Raw genomic sequence first — 20006 nt, 5'->3', positions numbered from 1 at the left:
AAAACTTTTGATCGTTTAAAAGCCTAGGTTCGATTAAAAGCTAACAGTAACATTTTTAAAAACTTCACGTGTATCAAGGGGAATATTTGTCAATGACCTTTGTACACGTTTGCATGTGATACAATGTACGAAATAGTAATACAATAGAACTTACACAAATACTCGGTACGTATAGAAATTTTAAATTGAAATCATAGGCAAAATGATACTTGTAGCCCCAAGGCGAAAATTGATCTTTTGAAATTAGACAACTTAATATAACTGAAGTAACGCAGTTTAATCATAAAAATAGATGATATCTGATAATGCTTTCATTAAATTTTAGTCATGTTGCAGATCAATATAACGCCAGCGACACTAACGTGCCCCTTTCACGAATACTGTGGCGTTACTGGCTCTCACACAATATGAGGCGATAATTGCGGCTTTATTTTTTCTTTCTACCGTCACTGTTGCATTCTTTATTTTGCAACTAATGCCATTGTAACTATTTACCCCTGTCTACCAGCTCCTGTCTCCCCTACTTTTTACAGCTAATCTGATAAATAAGCGGCTCATCGATTTGAGACTAATGAACGAGATTCATCAATAGAATTGTATGACATCAACAATGCAAGAATTATTTTGTTTTAGTGTTCCGTAAGAAATATATATATAAATTTAAAACCACTGACTTGAAGTTAACGCTCAATACTTGTCTCTCAACATTATATACGTACACATTATCAAACTCTAAACTTTTAGTGACATTGTATACTTTTAATACAAAATTAAATATTTATAAAACTTATGTGACAATCTAATAGGATCACAGATTACTTAGATTAAGTGATTTACATGTATAAATTCTAATAAAATATATTTGTTATGAAAGTAAACAAAATTAATATATGAGTATGTAGTGTTGGCGCTGTGGATTAATAAACTTTTTGTCAGTGTGCACTCGCTCGTACGGTTAACGAAAACATCATGAGGAAACCAGTATGCCTTAAACACAAAAACGACGGCGTGTGTCAGTCACAGAAGGTAGATCAGGCCTTTAAAAAAAAACACGAAACAGAAACAGGTATCTGAGGCCCAGATACTTGTATCTTTTAAGCATAAATGTTGGTTTAGGTCACTGTTTTTAATACCGTAGACACCTACAGGTGTTGTTAAAATAGTTTTGACAACCTTGATTTAAAAAAAATAGGTATATTCGTCGAATAACATAAGTAAGTTTTGAAGTTAAAAACAAGCCTAGTTTGGATTATATCTATCTGAGGTTAACCTGTATTTAATGATACTTGTATATATAATTTAAGTAAAAAATAATTTTAAATCTAAAAATCTAGAGAAAACAATTAGTAATCTAGTTTAATAATGACCTTTCACCTAAGGTAATAGAACATTGGAGCCGAGGTCACCTGAGCTCCACTTAGCTTCTTCAATTTCATTGACAAAACATTATAAAATACTCGAGGTAATATGAAGTGGAACATGATTCTATCGTTATAAAATTTTAAAGCCGTACAAATCCTACAATTACTATAAGAGCATACAGAGAAAGAAAATTGCACGATTCCCTAAAGAACTGAGCATTCCGCTCATTTCAGTGGTAAGCTTATATGAACTGTATCAAAATATTTCAAGTCTAGCTTTCTCTATATGATTTAAAGTAATATATAAGCTAGTTATTATTTATTACCAATAACAAAAACTTGTTATTACCAAGGTCATTTCGACAAATTCACTATGTATATAAGCGATAGATTGAATAAACTGTATTGAGATTGGAAATTCAATTATATGCTGAGACGTAGGTCGAATATAACAAGGTTAAAATTCACCAGTGACGTTCTCCACCTTTTCAGCATGAAGACTATAGGGAAATAATATCAATGAGTAAATATTCAGCCATACCAATAATAATTCATAAAAAAAAACAATAAGAATCTGTTTAACACAATCTCGTTTTGATCGCTCATTTTTTTTTAAATAGTTCTTTGCTAATTTGTTAGAGTAATAAACCCGGTGTTTGTGTGTAGGTAATATTTATACAATATTAATGTAAAAATTACAGATTTTCAAAAGGCCTAGACTGCCTTCGGGACGTCAGTTTAAAAACACAAAAGGGATATTTAAGAGAAGCCCGTATACTAAAACTGCAACCATAAATTCATCGTTACATTGTTGTAAACTTTTCATTTAAATATATTTGTAATACCTTCACTTGTCTTCTGTTTGTGATGCTTTAAAAATAAGATGTGTCTGCTTAGTATTACTAAAGTAAAAGTAATACTAGCGTAATAAAACAATATATAAACTTAAACAATCTCTACCTAAATGTCAAAAATCTTTTATTTAATACTGATAAAAAATTTAATCTCAATTCGTACACTTGTTGCGAAACTGTTATCAAAAGTTTTGAAAATTTTCCAATTTACGCGGCTTTTGAGGCTTATTATTGGCGTCACGTAGTAAACGTGACTCGCATGAAAATTTGTGAACGTACAGCCTCTGTGCAACGCCTACGCTTATAGTAAGATTAGCGATTTGTTCCAGCTTCGTTGCGATACTTCTTTCTTGTAAGTAAGTGGGCTTCAAGGCGACTAGTAGAAAAGTTGATGCATTTCTTAAATACAAAAAATACAAGGTAGTTCTGCTATATTAAATGAACCATTTTATGTATAAGGATCAATCTTATTCAATATAAATCATTATCTATTTAGTTCACGCATATAGTACCAACATGCATGGTATTTTTCTTGAACTTCTAGATAAAAATATCTCACTCTATAGTTTTTTATTAAAACTAGATTCCACTTACTCAATTAAATTTACTAATTAATAAAAAAAATACTTATGTCGTACTTATTAATAAAGATATAGGACATTATAGATAAATCATTATAATAATTGCTAAAACGTGCCTTAAAAACCAAATTTATTCACAAATCGCGAGACAATATTAAATACCTGTAATATTTCTTAATTATTGCAATAGTCGTGTAAAGTTTTAGTCTAAAGCTGTGGTCGTCAGCTTTATCAGCATTAAGTTAATTTTGTATTTATTTAAACATTGTCACAAAACTAAGAAATATCCAAGCAGGTGTTCGTCGTATTTTTAGCAATATTTTTTATATGGTAGAAGCTTTCCTGTTCCGTATAGGAATAGTCTAAGGACTAAGTACTAAGAACAGTAACTAAGGACTGTTCCTATATACTACTTATTTGTTATAATCTCTATTGAACCGAGTATGATTTTTGTTCTAGTAGTATGTAAAAGTTTATTGAATATATAAATGGGACATTTAGACAAAGCATAAGCTTAAATGACTCAATGATAAATTCAACTAATTACGATTTGTGACCAACCCTATCTGTGTTAATGTGGATAATGTAATTTATTAATTGCCACTATCATTAAATTTAACTAATTCCAGGTATAATACTAAAAGTTAATTTATTACCCTTATATGGATTACATTTTCGTTAAAATTGAAGTTAACAGAAATTTTGGTCATAAAGTTAAAGTCAAAAATCATTTATTCATATAATACAAGGTAATACAATGTACAATTATGAACGTCAATAAAAAAGAAATATACATTAAATGCTTCTAATTTTACATTTACTGCCAGTTCTCAAATCAAGAATCATGTGAATCATGCATGCGGATAAAAACTTCTATTGATTTTCGTGTTCGCATCTTTTGAAGTAAGTTTGTCTTTAGTAAAGTAAGTATTATACAACCGCTATCAAAAATATTTTTTTCTAAAATAAAAATACAACATTCAGACATTTTATTATTTTTACAATTTCTTTCTACGATTATCTAGAAGTATAATAGAATTTACCCTACCTTAGAATACTGGGTTAATAAACTTCTAAGAATACAAGTCGAGACGTTTCCTGGTGGCTCTTAGCGTAAATTAAGGTAAAACCTAGGAAGCCGACAGAAGGAACATGCCAAGTAAAGTGATTCTAACGTTCACTATATTTGTTATTTTATGCCCTTACATTTTTGGAAAGCAGCCAGTTCTAATTTTCTATAACACATAAATACAAACCATGAACATGCAATGTTAATATTACTAATTATAAATCGAAATAAGAAGAATCTACTTGGCAGTGAAACTAATTGAGAGTAATATGTACAAAACATTGTTTTATAAAGCAACTTGGAGTAGAAGATTTTTATACGTCAGTCGCGTGTTACAAACCGGCCACAGATTTGTGAAATGGACGATGTCGATATTTCATTTATTACTTTACAAGATAACAACCAAAATTTAAATACAAAAACGGAGGCGCTGGATATAAACCGGTGGAAACAGATAGTCCTCTCTATGCTTCGTTGCTGACCACGACACCCAGACAGCTGCCGCATAAAGAAAGAGAGAGACTATTATAAAAAGAGTTTTTAAACAATTAATAATTATTTTATAGTGACCATTACAAAAGCTTCAGGATATACATTAAATCTTCGGTAACTACATTTTTAAATCACACTATCTCCCATACGCTTAAGGGCGAAGAGTCGAGAAAACTAGTCAGCTGTTAGAGCAAGCGGAAAATGGAATCATTATCACATCCTATAGTATTTTTCATGAGGAGACCATATGACGCACCTGGTTCAAGAATTGATATTTCCTAAGAGGAATAGAGCACCCTAATGGCAGTGTCCTAGAGACGAACTGAATTCTGCAGGACAAATCTTAACCTCCTAAATGCAGCTGTAATAGCCCGAATATGCGCTGCAAAGAGAGATTCGAACAAAACACTTTGTTTGTTTACACGCCTAATAAAATGAATTCCTATTCTACAGTCATAGACTGTTTAACTCCACATTTAATTATGTAATGAGAAATATATTTTATTCACTCCAACGCAACAGGTCATCCAAGTCCAGTTGCATACATGATGCTTAAGTCATGGCTTGTTTCAATTACCTTTTCCCTTACCTATCGTCGACAAATAATAAGACTTGGGAAGATTTAATAATGCTTGTAAGCTCATTAATCGTAATCAAAAATAAAAACTGTTCTAGACTAATATCAGAACTGGTTGGGTATGGTTGCGAGATATATTATCCGTATTTAACGTGTTAGTTACGATTTGATAGAATACTAGAAAACAACTTCAGAAGAACAGGTCACATCCAAATGCGACCAAATATTGGAGAAGAACGTGATCTATCTAATCAAATGCTTTGCGAAAATCCAAATATGCTACATCTACCTGACACCGCTTATCAATTTCATTTGATATCATGTCACTCATTATTATAATTTTTGCCAGGACGGAGTAATTTGGTGACTGCATTTAGGTAACATATTACTAACTACAGGTGTGTAGGCATCTTTTAAACACCTTCGCCAGGATACAACATAGGACTGTAGGTTCTTTAAATCTACTTAAGGAACTGGGGTTACGCGGGATGTTTTCTGTCTCTGCGTTTAGTTGAATTATTAACAAGTCCTTTAATGAGATAAACCAGTAACATATCCAAAGCCGGGGTATTTTAGATTTTAATTTAATAATACTACGCTCCACCACTCTTGTTTCAAATTTTTGACGTAGGATAATATTAGGTACTCGTACTGGCCACTTTAATTATGATGTTCTCCTCTTTGGTAAGGAATTCCAAATTCAAATTTGTACAGCTATTTACTCATGTATTTGTGCTTTGATGACCGTCATTCATTTGTTTTTTCTTCTGTTTTTTTCTGTTTGCTCATTTTACAAAATGGAAAACTTAAAGTATCGCATTATTTACGAGTACGAGTTCCGCCGTGGCACTAGTGCTGCGGAAACGACTCGAAGGGTGAATGATGTGTATGGCGGTCATGTTGCAAAAGAAAACACAGTTCGTTATTGGTTCCAACGTTTTCGTTCTGGAAATTTCGACCTGCAGAACAAGCCACGTGGACGGCCTGAGACCCAAGTTGATAATGAAGTATTGAAGGCTATTGTGGAAGCGGATGCATCGCAAACCACGTCCGAGTTAGCTGCAGGCTGCGGTGTTAGTGATAAAACTGTTTTAATTCACACACACACACTGCACAACAGATGGCTACCAAATTAGAAGAGCTTCAACTGGAATGTCTAAGACATCCTCCGTACTCCCCGGACCTTGCTCCAACAGATTACCATTTTTTTTCGAAATTTGGACAACTTCTTGCAAGGGAAAAAATTTAACTCTGATGGGACAGTCCAAATCGCCTTCACAGATTTTATTGATTCCCGTCCGACTGGTTTTTTTAGTAAAGAAATTAATGAACTACCTATGAGATGGCAAAAGTGCATAGAAAACAATGGTTCATACTTAGATTAATTAAATATATTATATTTAAAAATATCCGACTCTTTGTTCCTCCCATACAAAACGCCAATTTCATATGTAAGGACCTAATATGTCCAAATGACAATTAACGTACCATCAACTTAAAGATTGTTTACGTTTAAGTGTGGTACGAGGACTGATGCGACATCTAAATAAGCTTTTTGGTTTTTGAAATTATGATTTTTTGATTTAAATTTTTAAAGTAAACATAATCAAGAATAAGAAAGACAGAAATACTTAACAATCTGTGTAGTTTCTAAAATCCCTAATAAATCTTATCAAATAGTTTTATAATCTTGTCAAATAGCTTATTAATATTATTTACTATTGTTTGTGCGAATGCTTCATGATATATAAGCTCTCTGGTGTGGTGAGATATCGACATGTTTAATGGGTAATTAAAATGTTATTAATTAAATCGCATCGGGTATATTTAAAATCGTTATTTATTTATTTAACAGTTTATATTAAACAATTGTTATGCATACGATGCATTGTTTTTTTGTACTCCAGACGAAGTAGTTATACATGAATTTGCTATATGAAGCTTTAGGATTGAATTCTTGAAATAGCTACGATGACTGCTGAAAGCTTTGGATATACCCAAGTTATTTTCATCCATTATCTTCATTCACTAGAAACGAAAATATAATTTCAATTCAAGCGAATTTTTATCCATAAAATATTCGAAAACTGTTATCATATAAAATAAACAATGTAAAGCACTAAATTTTGCACAAACAAAAAAAGGTCGCATAAACAAATTCGATGCTCTGTGCTCCAAATATTTTATAGTGTAGATATTCACGTCCATTGAAAAAACACTTGCAGTGACGTCATAAAAAAATTTGACATTCATTTATATGTTTCATTATATTCACGCCTTTATACCAAAAGGGTAGACAAAGACCAAGGATCTCCCCTTGCTACGGTTCTGATATACCTCTCTCGCTTCATCAAGTTTCCTGACATTCACCATGCATGCTCGCCGGTTATGGAATCAGTTATTGTTATAATAAATAATGACGCTAATTTAAATACAGACAATTTAAAAACTTCAATACCACAGATTGAGTTTAAACTATATCGATTAGATTCCATAAAGTCTGTGAGTTCTATGGAAATAATGCCCTAAAGTCGGCAGTCGATGTAGTAAAACATCTTAATAATTGTTTAAAAAAATCATAGGCTTGAAGTAAAAATAATTATTTATAAAATTAAAAACTCGTCTTTCATATAATTAAAACAGCTGACGGCGCCAGACTTCCATTTTCATTACGAAACCGAGGAGATCACAATCAGTTTCGCGACACATCCAGCTGATTATATAGACTGATATTACCAAATTAGATTTTTTTAAATATACAAGCTGGCTTTGAGAAGTCTCGATGTTCTTGTATTATTAAAAACGCAATATAGACTCAGTTTAACGATTAATATTTTATATTTACTACTTTCTTTAATTGCTTTTGATATTCATGAAGAAAGTTGTGTTATGTTAGTTAATAGTAAATAAATAAACATGTTTTTATATCTTGTAGCCTGGAGTAAGCGGTACAACACAAATAAATAAAAATTAGAATTCGGTTACATTTTTTTAGTTTTTATGATATTACATTGATTTTTTTAAGTCAACGTCTTAACATACAAAGCAATAATTAAAATAATTAAAAAGAAAATCAAAACAAATTCAAAAAGTTTGGTTTTTTTGGCAGTGTACCTTTAACGCTGGCAGTATTTCCTCACTGTATTGCGATACTTAATCGTTGAGCGAGGAAAGCACCAGCTCTGGGGCACCAGTAATATCTATCAGGCACCATCTTAAATTTTAATAAGCGCCTGTGCACTTGAACCCAACAAAATCGAAATTAGAGGAAATACTGTTATATTTGTGCCGTTTGTTATTTTCTACCTGCTCTGCGGCAGCTTTGGATAATAATAATTATATAATCATATTAAATTATATATATAATTTCACTGCTATTATTCTTTACCCAACATTTCATTACCCTAAACACTAATATCAAATTGTTATCTGACAACTTGATGTAACAGTCTCGTTGGCTATGGCTGTAAATCACTAAAAGCGTTATACGCAAATAGAGTTATAATTTTGCGTTACTCAAGAAAGTTTATCTAAAGAAATATTTGATTTAACAATCTGATATCAGACGGTGGTCTCGATATAGGTTTCATCTAAAATTATACAGAAACAAGTAAAAAAAAGGTTGAAATATTCTTCAGTCGATTTCACTGCATTATTAAAGTATTACGTATACTTAATAAACTTTGAAACCTTTTTATAAGAGATAGTTTCAGTCAATTACATTTAATGCTTCGTTTAAAGTTTTAGAATAAAAGTAATCGTTGCATTCTTGTTTCTGTTTGAAATTTGATTAAATTTCTGTATTGATTAATGTGTCACGCCGTCAGTTGTGGTCGCTTGTTAGAATTGTTTGTTAGTACTTCAGAATAATCGATAAAACAGATGCAATTATATTTGTTTTGCTACTTATATTCCTAACACGAAAATAAGTTTTTAAATTACATAGATTATATATTTATGTTTATGGGAACATTTTACTATTATACAATACTTATAACAATTTTCAAAATATTTAAATCAAATTTAGTTAAATTAAGTGTGCTATAATCTTTTTTAAGATAGTCAGTCAATTGTTTTATTATTACATAGGAGATGTACCATTTTTCTTTTGATATAGAGTCAAGAAAGTTAATGACAACGCGAAATGCCGGCAAGCGTTGTGCTGAGAATTTTAAAGTCTTTTACATAGGTGCTCACAAGAAGTACCTGGTAAGGTACTATACCAAGGTAAGATTTGGTTTTAATTGGTCATACAAATTAAACCGAAACAAGGTCTATGTAACGTATAAGATGTGAGTTATAAGTGTGAATAATTAATTAACATCTCTAATATTTTGGAAAATTCATATATTAAACATATTTAAACTAAGGCCATGTTCAGATAGAAAAGTGCGTGTTCAAAGCACGCGACTAGATATCGTGGTACATATTTACGTACAACCGATCGCATGCCCGCGCATCTGCGAGCGTTGACGCGGCGTGGTGCTGAGAGAAAAAGTTTCTATAATATGTATTATACGTTGACTATTCCGTTGAGCGCGCGCATCCATCGCGATTGCACGTTTTTTGTGACTTGTTTACGTATTGAGTTAAAAATGAGAAAACAACCAAATAAAACAAAATAGACTGACTTCACTTATAATTTTGCCCTTTAAAATATTGCTTGTTTCCGTTTTTGTTTGAAATTAGTACGTTGATTTCACAGTATATAACGTTTTAGAAAAGTTTTTAATTGTATTATTGCCATATATAATGTAGGAAAAAGGAATAGACAAAATATTATGAACGCATTCATTCGCACGATTCGTTGTTCTTTAATGTCAGAAGCGTATCTTGTCGATGTCGTAGACAATTTGTCACTTGCCATAATTGAAGCTTTGATATCCGCACCTAGCTATTAAAGGAACATGTCAAATATATTTTACGCGTCATTTAAAAGAACTACGCTATAATTATGTTTTGAACTATTTCATGGTTAACATACATACTTTATTTTAGAATTATAAAAGTGAAAAAGAACAGTGTAAAAAAATATGTTTAAAATTAAAGGCCTGTCAATAACATGTCGCAACATAAGCTTGAACTCAGATTTCTATATCTATCTGTACAGATTAGCTTTTTCTATACAAGTAGGTGACCAACCTTCTATGCCGACACACACCGGCGACTTTTGAAGTTAAGGGCCCATGATTTCCCTTTACCCAACGAACGAGAGAATGCACGCAGAGACAAAAAAATCAATTGGTGCACGCCGGGGTTTTAACTTACGATCTCAAGTCACCAGGCCAAAAGTACAAATGTAATCAATTTTAATAATTTATCTTAGTAAAAATAAAATATGTTTATTATGGAATATAAGATACAGGTATCACTTATTCCACATCATTAACTTTGTATCGTAGACATCCCTACTCATCGGCAAAGACAGAGGGTGTAGGCCGAGAGAAAAAGCTGGCGTAAAAACTCTCGGTACTCTATACTAAAATAACAAATCGTCATACAAAATGGCAATCAACACTTATTGTTTAAACAAATATCGCAAATTTGTATTAAAATCATACCGTATTTTACTTATAATTGCGGTCCTTAATTTATTATGACAACTTTATATAATATTCTTTTTTGACACAACACATTTTCCAAGTTCCCTACATTGTCAATGTCTATATAGTACCAAACTCGGATTTAAGTATATTTGAATTTGTTCCAGCTTCGACGTCTTCCGGAGAGAGTGGTATCAAATGTGACAGATTTGGCTCGTTCATTTTAACGAGTTTCCTTTAACATGTACTCTGAAAATCTTTAGCTTTATGTTGAATTATTAGATAAACTCATACTATATGTTTAAAGGAAAAGTTAAGCTATAATTTTCGTTCACTTTAACGCATTTTTTAAAGATGTACTCTGACAATATTAAACATTATTTATTTTAACTTTTTAAAATAATTTAATTCAAGGTAGGTACTATAAACCTAAAGAGAAAACAAAAGATATTTAATGTTTGATTTGTAGTAATTCTTAACCGGTCTTGCTCAACCGGTACTTACCGGAATATAAAAACCCAGTACTTAAATAAACCATGTTATATTAACATAAAACTTCAATAACCTAAAATAGCTTAAAATCTAGGACCTTAAAGAAGGTGACTTACAAGATACATTGATGTATGAAACTTACAAATAGATGAATGTAAAATTTTCACAAAAATCAAAGAGTTCTTCGATTGTGTAATGTTAATATTTAATGTAATGTCGGCTGTTAGTATATTTGATAATAAGTTGAATTTCATTAATATTATCGAAATTCACATTTCAGCGAAGGTATATATTTGCACCAACACATCAGTTTACAGCTGAAATAACTGATTTCGTTTGTAATGCTTCATTAATTCCCGATTTCAATAATAATATGCAACCTAATGATATTATTGTAATTGATGGAAAAGAAAATAGTATATTTATAAAAAAAAACTCAAAATATGTAGAATGTTGATGAAATATGCTTGTACACGAGTGAAATCATTAAAACGTTGGTTTAAAAAATAATTAAGATGAACTTTCGGTCTTGAACACTTTACATCACACTATGTCATTAAAAAATCCAAGTTACGGCTTTGCTTAAGTATGATTTCATTTCTGATATGAGATCTTTATAAGATTTATAGTAGATCTTTGCAAGAACTGATGTTTTTCGAAAACAATATAAATCGAATTTGTTGCAAGAATTTCATTGAAAAGTTTAAACGTTCGACTTTTAAAATTGTTCAATAAATAAAGCTTCCGGTGACTGGAAACGGAAAAAACATTCCAAACCGCCAAAAATCAATGACCCGCGACTAAGTAATGGAGGAAAAAGTTCCCTTGTCTATTTTCCTGAAGCTGTTTCAAACAATGATTCAGTAGGTTTGCATTCCAGAATCCCTGGTAACTAGAAAATTTATTGACACAAACCATTAATCTGATAGTTCTTAAAACAAACGCTTTTGTCATACTAAAAATACAGATTTAAAAACTCATTAAACTTATAAAGTATTTAATATTTTGAGAAATCTAAAGTTTCTAGTTTGTCTTCATTTTAACAAATACTAATTCGTAGACAGGACAGAAAATACCAGGAGGACCAGGGGTTTACAGTTGTAGACGTATTTTTTCCACGCAAAGCTCCAACATCTGTACTCTGAATTTGATGATAACCGTTTTGTCCATTTTAGACTCAAATATATATTTTTTAATTAATTTATATTGAGCTTCCAATCTATTATATTAAAATCTTTTCTCTTCTATGAAAAACCAAATACTTAATCTAAACTTTATTTTGTTTCAGTAGTCCATGTGAAGACTTTTAGTATCAGTATATTCTTAGTTACGACGTAAGACTAAGATATTTTATCGCTAAATGTGAATTCCCTATAACGGATGCAATTAAAAATATTACGAAACGACTAATAGTGAAGGCGACTTTGAAAGTCAATTAGTGCACACTTCACAATAACTCATTAAAGTAGCAGAGCGTATATTAAAGTACGTTTTTACTAAATGAAAATGTACAGTATGAGTTTTCATTAGAACAAAACAGCAAAATAATATGCTGTTTTCAAGTGTTGTGTGAATAAATGAACTGCGTTCTAGTGTTGCACAATATCTCGTACATTTGTTGCGAGTATAATGTAAAAGTTTGTTCCTTTTTCTGTATTAAAGTATAGGAAGGATAAAGATGGCATGCATTTTATTCTCCAAACAGGATGTCAGTGTCCCTTTTTGGTTTGACATGCGTTCTGACCAACCATAAACAATTTTAAAGTCTGTATGACTATTCTTTGTGTATTGGAGCAGCTGTTATTCCAATAACCGTGACATACGGCCTTAGCGTTGCCGTTGACAGCAACTAAAGGTATGTTAGGCTCCTTTTAAAATAGTGTTGAGTATTATAATTTACCTCACAAGGAGCTACTTTTACGTACGGACAAAACGGGCAGCAGGCTCACATAACATTAAGTGATACCGCCGCTCGTGGACACTCACATTGCCAGAAGGATCGCAAGTCCGTTGCCGGCCGTTCAAGAATTGGTACGCTCTTTTCTTGAAGGACTCTAAGTGGCGGTTCAGGTGATACAGATGGAATTTAGAATTTCGGAATTGCAGAACCACTCTCCATGGTGTCTGTTAAAGTATAGCTCTAATGTCTGATCTAGATCCTCAGGTATTAAACGATTTCGATTTCCAACGCATTAACCCCATAAAAAGGGTTTTAATTAAATAAATAGTTTTCAATATTACCTAAAATTCGTTAAGTCAATGGATCACTCACCTATATCAACATCCAAAATATTAGCCTATTAGGCTATGATCGTCATGCTTCGTATATAAATAAATAAAATAATCTTTGTATTAAAAGGCTAATTAATGCAAAAAATTGTTATACAAATTTAATGCTTTTTGGGGTAATTTCTATTGATTTAAAAAAATATATCTGGAAATAAAAATACCCCGTTTCTATATATTTATAGTAACAATATGTTTTTACAAGTACAAATAACACAAAACTGTTATGTATCTATAACAAAAAATAACAATGGATATAAAAATAACTTTATAAATTGATACTCCACAAAAGCCAATAAAGGAAAATAGAAAATCTTTCAGTTTCATGTTGAAAGCTTTATTACAATTGCTAATATACACTTAAATGTTTAAAGTATTGCTTAACCCTTCATATTGCAATCAATAAGAAATAATTGACAACCCTACTTATTTTACTTAAATCAGTCGCCAACTATCAAGAATTAAATTTCGTTTCAGGGAAACATATTCTTAATGTTATATGTTACTATATTTTAATAGGCGACTGAGTAGGCCCGAAACGTATTAGAGAATTTCCAACAGAATTTAAACCAAAAAACTGCGGCTTATGTGTATGCCATGTTATAGTCAAAGGTAACAGCTATTTTAAAATAAATAAGCGTTGGTCTGGAAACCCCAAAGGCTATGCATATTTGACGCATACTTCTCGAGTAAGGAAACATTTTAAAAATTAAAGATACTTGTAATATTCAAGAGTAAGCGAGCGGACATTTTTATATAAAACTTTAAACAAACTTTTAATATGCAAATGGCCTATCTTTTTAATTAAATTCACAATACATTTCATAAACTTTCACCTTGTCAAAGTTTATTTCATAACTGAAACTGAAAAGTTTAATTAATATGTTAATAATTTATATTTAAAACAATAATGATTGTAAAAAGGACAATTATATCGTAAGGTTGATGAGAGAGAACAATTTTCTTATTTGTAACATTATCAGAGGTTAGTTTTAGCTTTTATTGTTTGCTTTTTTAAATCGTATTTTGTATAACTGGTACGTAAATTATGGGTTCATTTTACCGTTAAACTATGTGTGTAAGAGGAAGATTGTATCACCCCTCTTTTTCACCGCATTCGGGAAAGGCATTCTCTAGACACCCTATAATTAAATGAAGGTAATTGATAAACCACTCCCCATCCACTATCCTATTAATTACTAGCAGTATACGGACAGATAAGCTTAGATTATCGGTGGATCTTTGCAACAGGATTTTTATTAGATTTTTGTTTATTATTTATTTATCCAAATCGGAAAAACTGATCTTTTTATTACTTGGAAACTATTCCATGTGTTATAAATCACTTGACTTGATAAATCAAGAATCCAGTGAAGTTTAAAGTTCTTAATTTTTCTTTTGGAAGTTAACTGAAATCTCATTGTATTAAGTTAAATTGGTTATTGTTAAAATAACTTTCTTATTCGACGTTTTAAAACCAAAATCATTATGGGTATTACAAAAAAGTGATAAAAGTATTTTTGACAATTAATTCCTAGTATTTAGCTATTAAGGCGTAGATAAAGTATATTATCTCTATTAAATTCACATAAAAAGTAAGGATGGAAGGATTTCCCACTGTTCCAACTCGTAGGGATAAATCAGAATGCCCTATACTAAGTTAATTAAACGAATGCTCGACCCGATTAAGTGGCATTGCTGAGCCGAGATTTCATTGTAAGCTAGGTTTTACCTTTAACATTGTCTATAGAAAATATGTAGTTGTATGTTGCTATTTGCTTTTGCATTAAATGCGTTGTTATACGCGCCGTCTTCATATATTGTTAATATAATCGTAATTTACTTCGTTGTAGCATTTTACAAATTACAAATGATTAATTAGTCATAATAATACTTTCATTCGAATACACAGAAAATAGAAACACTGACTTCCTAGCTGGGATTGATGATGTTAGGTTAGTCAGTTTTTTTCTCAATTCACTAATTGGTACATTTATAATTTATAAACCAGAACTTATGTATTTAATTAAAATTAATTTTACAGGTATTATAGATCTTACTTTTAGTAAACAACATAAATATTTAACTAATCCATTATAATTATTTATTTAAGTTGTCCGTCGGATTGACCGCATTAAATTAATCTAACCTACTGTACCTAAAATATCCAACCTAAAATAACCTAGCCAAATTTTTATTCAGAGCAAAAGTTGAATAGTTTTCACTGAATTGGTTATTTTTAATTATGTTTCTTTATTGTTCTATTAGATTTATAATCAAAGTAATTTTGAACATATTTACCTTATAATTCCAAAAAACTAAACGCACATCACCGGTCCACTTAAATTCCTTTCCTAATCATTTCACACACACACCACAATATATGCAATAATATTTAATCTGTATCATGACACATCCCGCGTGAATTTAAATTTCGAACACGAGAACGACGGTGCGCGCAACGTCCTGTCAACAGAGGGAATCAAAACGCACTGGCGATTGCTCATTCAACGCGGGAGCGAGAGGGGTGTATCTTTAGGGTGGAATCTATAACATAATATAATCAACCCTTATGATACGGAAGCTATGGGCATAGGTTTTCTTTGGCTTAAGTACCCTTCTGCAAGATTGTTAGTTTGGTTGTGGCTTTTAAGATAGCCTTTATAGTCAAGTTCACCATAGCGATAAAGTTCATTGCATTTTTCTTTCTTCATCGTTGATCCATTCGCTTCTCTAGGGTTGGATGAATGCCTATGTTATTATATATGTTTCACCGCCGGTGACCGGTTTAAGTTTATATTACATTTGGGATTAGTAATATTACATCTTCCGTATTATAATTGATAACGTACAAGTCTAGTTTATGCCTTTGGGTTTTAGATAGATACAAGATCTAAATTTGATTGACCGGGACTAAATTTAAGCTTTCGATATACAGCAAGTGTTTGTTAAAAAGTATCTTACAGACTTGGTGGTCTCCGGGGCTGACTACACGGTGCAAGGCCTGGGTGCATACAAGCGCATCCTGGTGCTGTTGATGGTGTTTAAGGGTCGGCTGCAGAGATTTTGCTGGTGCCAGGGTTCGCAGAAAGACTATATATGATTTATGTGTATGTTAAGGTACATATCTAGTAGCTGAACTAATGTGAATAAAGAAATAAAATGTCCCAACAGATTTAATCCAAAGACATCTTGTTTGAAACTTGAATCAACCTAGAATTATTCAAAAGTTCTATATTATTATTATTTAATCTGGCAACATTTCAAATAGGTCCACACACGTCCAAGTTTCGACTTAAAAATAAAAACTCAAACCATTCACAGTTAGAATAAAGAAAAACGACGTCAAAGAGAATTTTTCAAGGTTTTACACTATTTCAAGACATATAAATTTGTACTAGACTGCGTTACAATTGTAGAACAAATTTATTCAACAACTTAGACTATATAATATATATATATGTGTGTGTGTGTGATTTATACATGTTTGTGTTTTGTTCTCATTATAATGTAAAAGCGTGCTAATATTTTGCCGGCTAAGCTTTGTTACTTTATCATTATAAAAAATTGTCAAATAGAGCAGAGCATTTTCCTTTCCATTTTCTCTATCTTGATTCACCTTGATACTACGTTATTGCATGTTGTTCCCGCAGTAATGTAAATGCATCCACCTTTTTACCATAAATATTGTTTTTCATTTTTTTTAATTAATTTAACTGGTTGCTGCATACTTTAATGCTTCTTGCTCATTACGAACTCGTCGAAAGAGTAACGGTGAGTTTCTTGCCAGTTCTTCTTAACGTATTTCATTAGGGATCTTACTTTTATAAATACCTTCATAAGTGTTTATAGTTACCAATATGATTAATATTTTATAATTTAGATAGAATAAATGTAAATCAAATTGCGACTTGTGTATACAACAGAGCTACAATTTTATTCCTTGCCAAAATTTTACTCCTATAATGTTTGTATATGACAATTGTTTCCCGTTGAACAACCGAAATGTAATGTAACTGTTAATATCAGTATCGTTTATACTAATAAATAAAAGTCATGTAAAATTAATACCAGCAAAATTCAATCTCTTTCCAACGGCTACATTTCATATACAGAATACATTCTAATTAATAAAGTAATTTACACTAATAAGTTGTCATATCATACACATATACAATTGCCGCTACAGCCCTTGGCCTTCAGTTATTATTTTAGGTCGTAGATGTGCCAGTTTACTCACAATATTATCCGCTATACAAGCAAGTATTAACCTGGGCAAACTATTTTAAGAACAGCTAGGATTTCGGGTTTCAAGTCTCGGCGCCACAAAGTTTAGAATGCTCATAATTAATACCACTTCATTAAGAGGAACAGGCAACGTTGCCATCGTTTTCGCACCAGCTTAACTCATCCAGATCTCAAAATATATTAACAGAATTGGCACATGTTTAAATCTCAATTCTTTTATTCAAACAAACCGAGAACTACATGTATTCGAATTTTGAAAAATATGAGCCAAGTATCATTCGGATTTTGAGGCGATATATTTCACACGATGTCATATGAGCGATGCATATCAAATTCCATATGGAATTTTTGGCATGAATTTGACTTTTATGCGAAACGGATTTTATATACAATTACTTATCCAAGTCTGCGTTACATGAGATAAATAAATGTCCAGAAGGTCACGTAAACAACACTCGTAAACTTGTGTGTGGGCACAAAGTTTTTGCCGCATAAATTCTTATATAAGCGCCGATAAAAGTAAATATTTAAGGATCTGGCTGGGCGTTTAAGTTATGTGCTTAGGAGCTATTCTAAAGGCACAGCGAAAACAAAAAAATAAAATTTCCTATCTTAGTGCTTTAATGAAATATTGCCGCAAGCTTCTAAACATATCGCTGTAGACAAAGGAGACTTAGAGCTTATATCATTTGAACATAAGATGTTTGTTTCTTTGATAATATAGCTGGTGATAATATTTATTGTTCTTTTTATAATATTTGGTAAGGGTTGAAACGCTATTTTACACGTAAAAGTATCACAGTTACTTAAGCTTATAATGTTAAAATTGTATCCGATTTTGTGCTGCCCATAATTGACAACAATAAAAGAATGATAATAACACAATTACCTATGAAACATAAACGCGTAACTTTAACTGGAGTTAATATTAATATTGTCATAGCTTTATATCCTAAGGGATTTGAGCAAAAAAGTTTTATTATATTAATTTATAAATATTTAGAGAGTATCGGTTTTACAAAGTTTGGACAAGTTGAATTTAAAAGAAAATTTTTATAAATACATTAGAACTTTCACCTTTTAGACTTTAATACCGAGTTTGTTAGTCCCTCGAAGTTTTCTAAACTTTTGAATCCGGTATCTGTTGTTATTTTAGTATTCGATTATAATTGTTATGCAAATTATGGCGTAGTTGCAGTTTTGTATATCTGTGTATGAATTCATGAGACACATTTCTGTTAAATTAATATATGATTTTTTGATGTACTATCAAAAAATATTATATAATAGCTCCGTAGTATGGTGCACTTCACTCAACCTTGTACAAGTTTTTTTAACTAAATAAAACGTGTAATATTTTAATTAAATCTTATTATCGTCGTTTCCTGCCATTATTATGTCCATTGCATGTTAGACAGCTCTACATACATCGAATACTATTGACATACACTTTCGTCAGTCCCACAATCTCTCACGTTCACTATGATTATACTGTACGATGACAATAATACGATTATCTACCATCTTAATCCCGTAATCCCATTCGCACTAGTGCCTCCGGCTCCCCCAAGACATATTTGTGTGGAGATTACAAGTTATTTATTGCTGCCTTAGGCTGCAGCTTGTTTAAAAGTGACTCAAGAAATACACACCGTATTCGAAACCAGAGGAAAACATCAAATATGTTAGTACATCTTGTAAAATTTATTAATAATAATATTTTTGTATAGGCGATAAATTATGTAACTTTTATAGTTCTATGTAGATAAATCTATTATATCCACTGGTAACTGGTCTATTGAGATATTTTTACTCAAGAAACAAGTAGCAATTCTCTAACCCTGGATAAATTAAACAACTTCTGAGACTTCGATGCACTTCGCTCAGTGTTGGATACAAAATTAAAAAAAAAAACGTAATGCTAATCTAATGTACACTTATGAACTGTCGGTTCACAAATCGTAGACGCGTGGCAGGTGTAGAACCAACGAGAAGAACTAGAAATAAACTAGGTGTTAAGAAAAACACTTTTTGAACGGATTAAAGCTAGCTTTTCAGCGTGCGTATTATAAGTTTTTAATAATAATACATAGCTTTAATCCGTTCAAAAAGTATTTTTCTTAATATGTAAATGCTATTTTAACAAAAGACAATGCTATAAACTAGGTGACGCTCACTTACAAAACGTTTGTAAACCTGCGTCCTGCAACCATTACATCATACACACAAAACAGTTATTTTAAAATATTTTATATTTATATATTTATTTATATATTTTAATTTTAATTAAAATAAAAAAATAACTTTTCTAATTCACAACAGTCCTGCACAGATTGTGAAAATAGTAACACATTTGGTGGTACAAGCTTGTAACAGGATAATGGTAATTTGCTTTATGCTTCGTTGTCTGAACAAAATAAATACATGAGGCTCACTGAAAATTGCTACCTTAACACCTCAATGTTCGAAAAAAGGTGGATCATTTGAGCCCCCACATCTATTT

The 20006-nt window shown here is 31.3% G+C and overlaps 1 protein-coding gene across 1 annotated transcript in view; it reads right to left on the bottom strand.

The window, feature by feature from the left end:
- Positions 1-15718, bottom strand: part of LOC123710958 — a 40667-nt gene extending 24949 nt beyond the window's left edge. Inside the window, exon 1 of the mRNA XM_045663302.1 lies at positions 15557-15718. The gene's annotated coding sequence lies outside the window, so the exon portion shown is untranslated. The remainder of the gene's footprint in view (positions 1-15556) is intronic.
- Positions 15719-20006: the final 4288 nt, after the last annotated feature.

Source organism: Pieris brassicae, chromosome 6, assembly GCF_905147105.1.
Source record: "Pieris brassicae chromosome 6, ilPieBrab1.1, whole genome shotgun sequence".
Taxonomy (NCBI): Eukaryota; Metazoa; Arthropoda; class Insecta; order Lepidoptera; family Pieridae; genus Pieris; species Pieris brassicae.
The sequence above is the reverse complement of the archived record's forward strand: the minus strand, read 5'-3'. Positions and strand labels throughout refer to the sequence as shown.